This window comes from Silene latifolia, chromosome X, assembly GCF_048544455.1.
Source record: "Silene latifolia isolate original U9 population chromosome X, ASM4854445v1, whole genome shotgun sequence".
In the NCBI taxonomy this organism is placed as follows: Eukaryota; Viridiplantae; Streptophyta; class Magnoliopsida; order Caryophyllales; family Caryophyllaceae; genus Silene; species Silene latifolia.
The window spans coordinates 246,763,461-246,773,593 of NC_133537.1; the positions used below are offsets into that span (position 1 = coordinate 246,763,461).

At 39.1% G+C, this 10,133-nt stretch overlaps 1 non-coding gene across 1 annotated transcript; it reads left to right on the top strand.

The window, feature by feature from the left end:
- Positions 1-2,378: 2,378 nt before the first annotated feature.
- On the top strand, positions 2,379-2,485 carry LOC141624155 (small nucleolar RNA R71). Its single transcript, XR_012533965.1, has one exon. It is a non-coding gene; the product is annotated as a small nucleolar RNA R71 (small nucleolar RNA).
- The last annotated feature ends 7,648 nt before the right edge of the window (positions 2,486-10,133 follow it).

Here is a 10,133-nt window from a genome sequence, read left to right on the forward strand (position 1 = left end):
ATTGTGGGGGCACTACTAAGGCATGAATAGCCTAGGCAATTGCCATCCCCACACTAAGGTAAAGCACTACACATCAATTGAAATTGTTAGTCCCTCCCTCACTTCTCTCTTACATGACAATTATTTTGATCAAAGTAAATAAAAATCCAAAAATGACAAAAATGCAATACAAGAATTGAAATGTAAGTTAGGGAGTTAGAAATATTTACAAGTGGTGGTTTAGGGAGGACTCCACCAAACTCTCATTCTTGATGAGATGTCAAGGGGGCATGTTCAAGGTGTTGTTGATGTTGCTCAACACCTTGAAGAAGTAATCAAAAGCTTGTTCATTGTTATGGTAGAGGTCCTCAATAGACCGTGCCCCTTGTTGTTGATCATGATCGATGGCATGCCCAATGTAGGGATTAAAGATCCCTTCAAATTCGTCGTCCCAAAGACCACAAACTTCATTGAGTTGATCATTGAAAATCTCTTGCTTAGATGGAGACAACTCTCCCAATTTCTTCTCTTGGCCAATGAGGCCATCCTCTTCTTCCTTGGTTGATTTTGATGAGCTTTGCAAGCTCTCCTTGTCACAATTCACTTGCTCTTTGAATGGAGCATCTTCAACTTTCTTCCTCCATTGGAGTTCCGATTTCTTCCTTTCATCTTTTCGGCTATAATGATCAATCATGAAACATGGCTCATGCAAACGAGGAGCTCTCATGGTCTTGTCAAGATTAAAAGTTATGCTTTCATCTCCCACTTCTAGAGTGAGCTCTCCATGTTTCACATCAATCACCGCACCCGCGGTGTGTAGGAAAGGTCTTCCTAAGATGATTGGAATGTTGGAATCTTCCTCCATATCAACAATGACAAAGTCCACCGGGATGAAAAACTTCCCAATTCGCATGGGGACGTCTTCCCATATCCCTAATGGTGTCTTCGTCGATCTATCGGCCATTTGGAGTGTGATATTGGTGCATTTAAGCTCTCCCATTCCCAACCTTTTACTCACCGAGTACGGCATGACACTCACACTAGCCCCTAGATCACATAAGGCTTTGTTGATCGTCGTGTCGCCAATGGTACACGGTATTGAGAAGCTTCCCGGATCCTTTAACTTTGGAGGTGAACTCCCTTGAAGTATTGCACTACTCACCTTAGTGAAGGCGATAGTCTCAAGTTTCCGGATCGACTTCTTCTTTGTGAGGATATCTTTCATGTACTTTGCATAGGCCGGACCGTGATTGATTAATTCCGTGAAAGGAATTGAGACTTCTAAGTTCTTCACAATCTCCATGAACTTTCCAAGTTGATCATCAAATTTGGGCTTGGCTTGACGACTTGGAAAAGGAAGTCTAATCACAATGGGCTCCTTTTCTTTGGCTTTGTCTTCATTTTTCTTTGAACTTTCTTCTTTTGATGATTCCCCTTCTTTGGGGCTTTGCACAATTTCTTCCTTTTCACTAGCTTTCACAACTTCATCCTCAACTTGCTCCTTCGGTGCTTCATATCTTGTACCACTTCTCAAGTGAATGGCACTAACCGTTTCATGTCTAGGGGGATTACTTTGAGGTGGTAATTGCCCCTTTTGTCTTTGTGAGCTTGAAGATGCTAGTTGAGTCAATTGTGTTTCCAACATTTTGGTGTGAGCTAGAATGTTGTTGATGGTGGTGTCTTTTGCTTGGCTATATTTTTGCATTTGAGTGAAAAATTCTTGTTGATTCTTTTGCATTTGGAGGACCGCTTTTTGGACATCAAAACCTTGGTCATTTTGGTGATTGTATGGATTTTGATTTTGGTAACCTTGGTTTTGATTGTAAAAGGGTCTTTGATTTTGGTTCCTCATGGGTGGTGGAGTGTATGTTGTTTGAGGGTTTTGAACATTTTGGCTTTTGTATGAGAGATTTGGATGGAACTTGGTGTTTTCATTGTAAAAATTTGAATAAGGGGTACCACTTTTGTAAGCTTGGAAAGCATTAACTTGTTCGGTTGTTCCCCTACACTCACTTGGGTCATGACCCAAAGTTCCACAATTCTCACATATCCCACTTGGGATTGATGAGGATGCCGTCATGGCATTGACATGATGCTTTGATGTTTTTTAGTTTTCCTCAAGTCTAGCCATAGCTTGTTCAAACTTCTAGTTGATTGTGTCAATGTGAGCACTAAGTTGAGCACCCAATTGAGTAACGGAGCCCACTTCATGCTTTCCTCCTCTAGTAGCCTTGCGAGGTCTACTATATTGTGAATTATGGACCGCCATTTCCTCAATCTTGTTCCATGTTTGATTGTCATCAACTTCGGTGAACATTCCATTTGATCCCATATTGAGAATGTTCCTTGAATCTTCATATAAACCATTCCAAAATTGTTGCACTAAAAACCATTCGCTAAGTCCATGGTGAGGACATGAGCGACAAATACCTTTGAACCACTCCCAAGCTTCATACAAAGATTCTTCATCCCTTTGCTTAAAACCCGTAATTTGAGCTCTTAGCATGTTAGTCTTTTCCGGTGGGTAGAATTTTTTGTAGAAAGCTAGAGCTAACTTCTTCCAAGAATCTATTCCAAGGGTGGCCTTATCAAGGCCCTTCAACCATTGCTTTGCGGTGCCGATTAACGAAAAAGGAAATAAGACCCATCTTATTTGGTCTTGAGTCACGCCCGTTTGAGAGATAGCATCACAATAATCGTAAAAGGTTTCCATATGAGAATGAGGGTCCTCACTAGGCATTCCCCCGAATTGGCTCCTCTCAACTAGTTGGATGAAGGCGGACTTGGCAATAAAATTACCGATGAGATGTTCCGGTGTAGGAGTACCATTTGGTAGATTCTCCTCGGTGGGTGTAGAGTGTGACGAGAATTTAGGCATTGTAGGTGGATTTTGTGGGATATTGTGTAATGGGTTTTCTTCTCCTTCTATTGCGAAAGGATTGACAAACTCACTAGTGGGTTGAACAACTTCACCAACACCTCTCAAATTCCTCCTAACAAGTCTCCTATTATTCGTCAAGGTTCTTTCGATTTCACGGTCAAAAGGTAACAAATCACCTTGTGACCTTCTAGACATGCAAAATATCAAACAACTCGAAAACAATTAGAACAAGCCTTGAGGAGTTTTACTTCCCCAAGGTGAAAAAGACACAACTAATAACAATAAAAGAAATCTTGAATCAATTAAACACCGTCCCCGGCAACGGCGCCATTTTTGATCGAGGCCATTTCGTGTTCACAATTAAGTATATGTGGTCGTTGGTCAATGGTCGATACAAAACACAATTTATACTTCACAAACAACTCTACAATTAGTAAAGAGGCAAGTAAAGGTCGGATCCCAAGGGACGGGTATTGAAATGAGAATTCTATTGTAACTAGTAGTGTCTAGGGGGTGTCACAAATTGGGTTGATGTAGAAAGTCACTAAACTACAATAGCAATGAAAATAAACAAGCAAGATGAATAAAAAGGGGTGTAAACAATTGATTAAAAGCACTAGGGTGTCATGGGTTCATAGGGAAATCATGGGATATGATCATACAAACATATTCTCAAATTATAAGCAAGCAATTATTGTTGTGATGGATTGAGTTGGGTTATATCTTACAATCCTAGGAAAGTTTGGGTCCCGGAGCCGAATCGATTAGATTGTACAACACCTACAAGTCGACTTAATCTTTCCTACTCAACACATGCATGGTCTAACAAGACTCGAGTTGGGTTATGTCTTACAAGTCTCATTGAAAAGATAGAAGATGATAGTAAATGCAAGGATTCATAGGCTTAGCATTTCATCAAATATAACATGTGCATGTATTAAGATCAAAACAAGCAAGCAAATAAGATATGAAAGCATATTGATTTAAGCATGAATCATTCCCATGTTGGTTTCCCCTAATCACCCATTAAACCCTAGCTAAGAGACTACTCACTCATTATCATGTTGATCATGCTAGCAAGGTTGTCAATCATACCAACAATATGAAACATGATGAATAAATGAAAGTAATTAACAATAATTAAAAAGGGATTAAGAGATTATACCTACTAATGATTCCAATAATAAAGCAAGAATAATAGAAGTACTTGAATCCTAGATTGAGAGGTTGTCAATCTCCCAATAATAACCCAAATAATCTTCAATTACCCAAAATAAAGGAAGAACAAGAGAGAGATTAAAGAACTAAAACTTGGATTAAAACTTGATTAATACTTGATTACAATATTGAAGAGAGATTTGATTGATATTAACTACACTAATTATTGATAAGAAGAACATGCTCCTCTAATTAGCCTAATGGGGTATTTATAGTGAAAATTAGGGAGGATGCATTAGGGTTAACTAAGGGCTAAACTAGTAATTACACTTTTTAAGTTGAGCAAGGAGGACCCGGTATTTTCTAAGAGAAGGGCTTCTCTTTTCGTAGCTTGAAGAATGAAATCCGTGCTGTACTGAAATCCGTGCGGATTAGAGTCGGGACGGCTGGATTTGGGCTGGGCAATCCGAGCGGATTCAGGAGAGGGACGCTCGGATTGTTGAGGCTGGACGGACGGATTGTCTGCAATCCATTCGGATTGTTGGTCAGCGTCAATTCTTCTTTTTTTTTCTTCCCTTTTCTTCATAAATTCCTTGGGGATTTCCTTGGGGACGCAAGGATCCTTTCTCAACATTGTTCTTCTACTATGATATGTACAAAGGCCTTCTAGTCTTGTCTCTTCTTGATGCTTGGTCATTGAATACAATCAATTTAGCCTTGTTTTGCCATGAAAATGCAAGATTCTTACTCCTTTCCTACCAAGGGATCAAAATCTCAAAGAATATGCAAAACAAAGAACTAAAGTGAAGAAATGACCCAAATAGGCACTAAAAAGCATGGAAACAATGGTAATTCGGGGGCTAAATATGCACCAATTATGGTCACATCAAAGCCCAACTGCCATTAGTTTTAGGTTGATAGCTATACCAATCACCATTATTTATATAAATAGAGTGAACCCATCTCACCCAAAGGTGATCCTTTTTCTGAGCTAGCCACCAAATTTATTTACCTAGTGCATCCTTGTTCCAACGTATAATATCAGTTACCCCCAATCCACCATGTTTCTTAGCCTGGCAAATCTGATCCCGTGATACCAAAGTATTACCTTTATCATTGTCAAGACCAGTCCATAAGAAGTTCCTGTAAATCTGTGTTATTTTCTTAAGTATAAAGCTGGGTAATTAAAAATGCGTGCCTAGTAATTATGTAAGTTGGCCAACACAGGCTTAATGAGCACTAGTCTCCCAGCATATCTCAATTTCCTGCTGCCAATACTTCTAATTCTGCTGACCACTCTTTCAATCAGACAATTACATTCTAACACAGACAATTTCTTTGAGGCAATAGTTATACCAAGGTACTTGAAGGGAAGTGATCAATGTGTCATGCCTGAGTACTTGATAATATCAGTTAACACCACTTTATCAACCCCATTACTGTAAATGCTAGACTTACCTTTGTTCATTTGTAATCTAGAGGCTCTAGAAAAGGATTGGAAGGCCCTTAACAACCCAATAATGGAATTTCTGTCCCCTCTACAAAACAACAGCAAATCATCAGCAAAGGCTAAATGATTAAGCTTGATTCTTCCACAAGGAGGATGATACTTAAACTTGGGATACTCTTGAATTTTGCCAAGAATCCTACTCAAATACTCCATGCATATAACAAAAATGAGTGGAGAGAGGGGGTCCCCTTGTCTCAATCCCCTCTTTCTATGAAAAAACCCAAAAGTTTCCCCATTAAGTGCCAAGGTATAAGAGGGAGTAGTCACACACTCAAGGATCAACTTAATAAAAGTAGGGGGAAAATTCAGAGAACTCGACACATTACTCACAAAACTCCATTCAATGGAGTCATAGGCCTTCTTGAGATCTATTTTCATAATTACCCTTGGAGACACAGCTTTCCTATTATACAATTTCACCAGGTCTTGACATATAAGGATATTCTCTACAATGTCTCTTCCTTTAATAAAAGTACTCTGAGAAGGGCTAATTATGTCAGGCAAGATCATGCTCAGTCTATTGCAAAGAACCTTACTAATACATTTATAGATGGAATTGCAACAGGCAATGGGTCTGAATTGGGTCACATCTTGAGGGAGCTCAACCTTAGGAATCAAGGTAATAAGTGTAGCATTGACTTGACTAAGTAATTTACTAGAGGAAAAGAAATCCTTCACAACCTTTGTGATACTCTCCCTAGTAATATCCCAAGTATCTTTGTAGAATTGGCTACTAAATCCATCAGGGCTAGGGGCTTTGTTACCACCAATGTCAAACATCGCCTTTCTAATCTCATCAGTGGAAACCTCAGAATTTAAGATTTCATGATGAGCAGCATTCAAAATAGGGCCAGAAGCAATGATTGACTCACACACAGCATCCATAGGTTTACTGCTTCCTAACAATCCATTATAGTACTCAAGGAAAGCTTGCTGTATATCTGAACTTGAAGTACAAAGGTTCCCAACATGATCTTTAATTTGGATAACTTTATTCTGAGCACGTCTATGTTTCAATTGGGAGTGAAAGTACTGAGTGTTATCATCCCCCATAGCAGTCCAGTCCACTGTAGCCTTCTATTCCAGAAATATATACCATGCAGATTGCAATTGCAAGAGTTCATCAGCTAAGGTTTTAGCAGCACCCACCATAACAGGATCCATAGGATTAGAAATGAGTTCTTCCTGAATTTTATGAAGAGCTAGTTTAGCAACTTTCACCTTATTTTCAATATCCCCCAGAGCACCTTTGTTCGGCTTCTTAAGACCCTGCTTCAAATGTTTCAGCTTTCAAACATGTTGGAACATCTGAGTCCCCCTAAACTCTTTTTGCCATCCTTCACTAACCACCTGTTTAAAATTGGGATCCAGCCTCCACATGTTGAAATACTTGAAATTAGGTTTTCTAGTGGTTGGCTTGCCATAAGGGTAGACTACACATGGACAGTGATCAAAGTATCCCTAAGGCATAAAGTAAGCAAAAGTCTCGGGGAACACATTCATCCAAGCATCATTAATTAAGCATCTATCAATTCTACTATACACCAAAGTCTCCAGGTCATGTTTATTATTCCACGTGAAAAATGAACCAATTGCCTTGGTATCAAATAATGCGCAGCAATGCAAACAGTCTTGGAATGGTTTAATGTCAGCTAGAGTGATCTCAGCTCCCCCAAGTCTTTCATTAGGAAACAAGAGATTATTAAAATCTCCACCAACCATTCAAGGCCCCTGACTCATATGCTTATACCTCTGCAAACTCTGCCATAATTCAACTCTCTCAGCAGGTTTCTTGTACCCATAAACTAGTGTGAACCTAAACACAAGTTGATTCCCTCTGACAGTAATCTGAGTATATATAGTCTGTGAGGTGATGTTAAGAATATCCACATCCAATAGTCCAGAATTCCATAAAAGCCAGATTCTCCCACCATTAGCAAAGGAGTTGTTAGTACAAATAGACCAATCACTACAGATAGCATTCCTAACTTTATTCCAATGAACTGACTTAACTTTAGTCTCAACTAAACCAAATAGCCCCAAATTATTGTTGTGTAAGAACCATTTTATTTCTTTTTGTTTATTCAGGCTATTAAGACCTCTAATGTTCTAGAAACCAAAGTTAACCATTTTCAATCACCCCACCTAGGCCAGTCCCAGTCCCTTTTTTCCTCAATTGTGTGTTCCTGATAGTAGCCATATTGAGAGCATCCAAGAATGTGTTACCTCGATGCACAGAGGGACCACTGTCATCCTGACTCATGATTCTAGTGATAATTCCAGCAGAGGGGATCTAGGATGTTAAAAAAAGGAGTTACTTATGAATTGATTGTTAAAATTGCTTTTGATTGTTGTTTAATTATCGTCTCAAATCTAGTTAGTTAATTACTAATCAGAATTGATTAATTAGTCTCGTATAAAGAAGGTTTATCAACGACAGGGTTAAGACTAGTATAGGCCACGATAATTGAATTAGACTAACTTAATAATAGCGATTGCATGTTAAGTTAGATCTAAAAAGACATATTAGAATCGACCGATCATATGACTTTCAACAATATAAATTGCTCAATCAATGAATTAAACCTTACCCTTAGATGACTACCTAGTGAACCCGATCCCTAGACTCTCTTAATATTATTGTTAATAATCTTTATTTACATTGCAATTAGTTGTTAGATACCAAACAAACAAAACCCCCATAAATAATTACCTCGCCTCCCTGTGGATACGATACCTTACTTACCGCTAGCTATTAGTTAGTAGTATTATAGGATTTATTTTGATTAAGGCAAACAACGGAAAATAACCTTATCAGTAGCACCGTCGAGGCATGCAGAGATGTGGAGAATGGCCAACCGGCTGCGAGCGACGGCAGGTTTGAACCTCCCTTTCTTCCTTTCTTGATATGCATGAACATTTGAAGTACTTTCGGAGTGCTTGAATTTATCAGCTTTCTCTTCCTTTCAGAGGGAGCGTGAATTGGACGAGTCACGCGAGGAGACGGCCCGCCTGTCGAGGGAGCTGGAGGTTCGAGATGCTGACATTACCATTCTTGAGGTGATGGTAGTAGAGTTGAGGGGTCGTCTGGCTAACTGTCACAGCTACACTTTGTATTGTTGTACATTTTAATTTGCTTTCGGGCATGAGCTCGAATTTTGGTTTACATATGAATGCTTTGTTGTGTATATATGATGTCCTGTGAGCCATTTGCTACTGCTGGGTGTAAACTCTATCGGTACCTGAAGGTTAGCTTGGAAACAGGTTTGGCATTTTGACGGTTTACGCCATCATGCTGCTAAAATTCACATAGAAAAATCAAATAGAACATGTGTAGCATAAAAAAACTTGACCTAAACAGCACAAAATGCAACTTTCATCAAGTCGAAAATGTAGAAATAAAAATAAATAAAGAAAAGAAAAAAAGTGCCCTATTAGCGAGCAAAAATGACTCGACAAACGACTCGACGCACGACGGACAGCGGGAGTGCTTCCCCCTAAAAAAAAGATGAAAAGAAAAAGGGTAAGTTTAGAAAATGTTGAAAGAAAAGAAAAAGTGAGGTAGCGAAAAGTTTCCCCAAAAAAAAAGGGCAAGTGTGCATGTGACGAAATGCGAAATTTTGTTATCATCTTGAAAAGCAAATCCGTGTCGAAATAGGATTCCGCAACGAAATCTGAGTAAAAAATTTGGCAAGGAAATAAAATTTCCGTATTTTACAAAATATCTTCCTATAGGAATAGGAAAGACAAGCGAAAACCGGAATAGGAAAGATCCTCGCGGAATTAGCAGGAAACTAAGTTGGGGAAGAGGCGCAGCAGGAGCTGTGGTGCTTCCAAAGGGCAAAGCATTTGCTGCGTTATCACCTCAGGTGGTTTCTTCCTGGGCGATTTTAGGAAAGGCCAAATAGTATAATTAGATGCCTCGGTTTAACTTCTATTCTCACAATTCTTCCCTTTATTACTCCGTGGCTCATCAAATATAATAATTCTCTCAAAAAAATATTTCCAAGAAAATGGATGCTTTTGAATCCCGACTCAAAGAATGGACCCATAAGTTTTCTAACGCGGAGAAGCATGACATTAGTATTTTTGGATCAATCATCAGTTTTATACAAGTGAAAGTGGTAAGACCGTTTCTTGATGCTTGTCTTGAATATTGGAACCCGAATTATCATGTTTTCGCCTTTCCTGGAGGTGAAATTTGTCCTTTTTCCGAAGAATTTGCAGCAATTGGAGGGTGGTATATAGAAAATCTTCCGGTCTTACCATCTAGTTCCCAATGATATAAGAATAAACTTAGGGACCTTCTAGGATTAACCAAAGCTTAGGTGGATCGTTATCTAACCTCTAAAAGTGTACAAATGTTTGACTTTGTGGACCGTTTCATAGATAGAAAGGACCCTTCTATTTCTTATGCTGCGAGGCGCAGAGCTTTTGGATTTTGCCTTCTTCATTGCTTTGTCTTAAAGGGCCATGTTGATGCGGAAATGAGAGGTGACCCGCGTTGTTTGGGTATTATCGAGCAAATGGAACTGCGTAAGAGCCCAGCTTGCTTGGTATTAGGAGAGACTATCTTAGGGTTGGATAACTGAAAAACAAACTGCG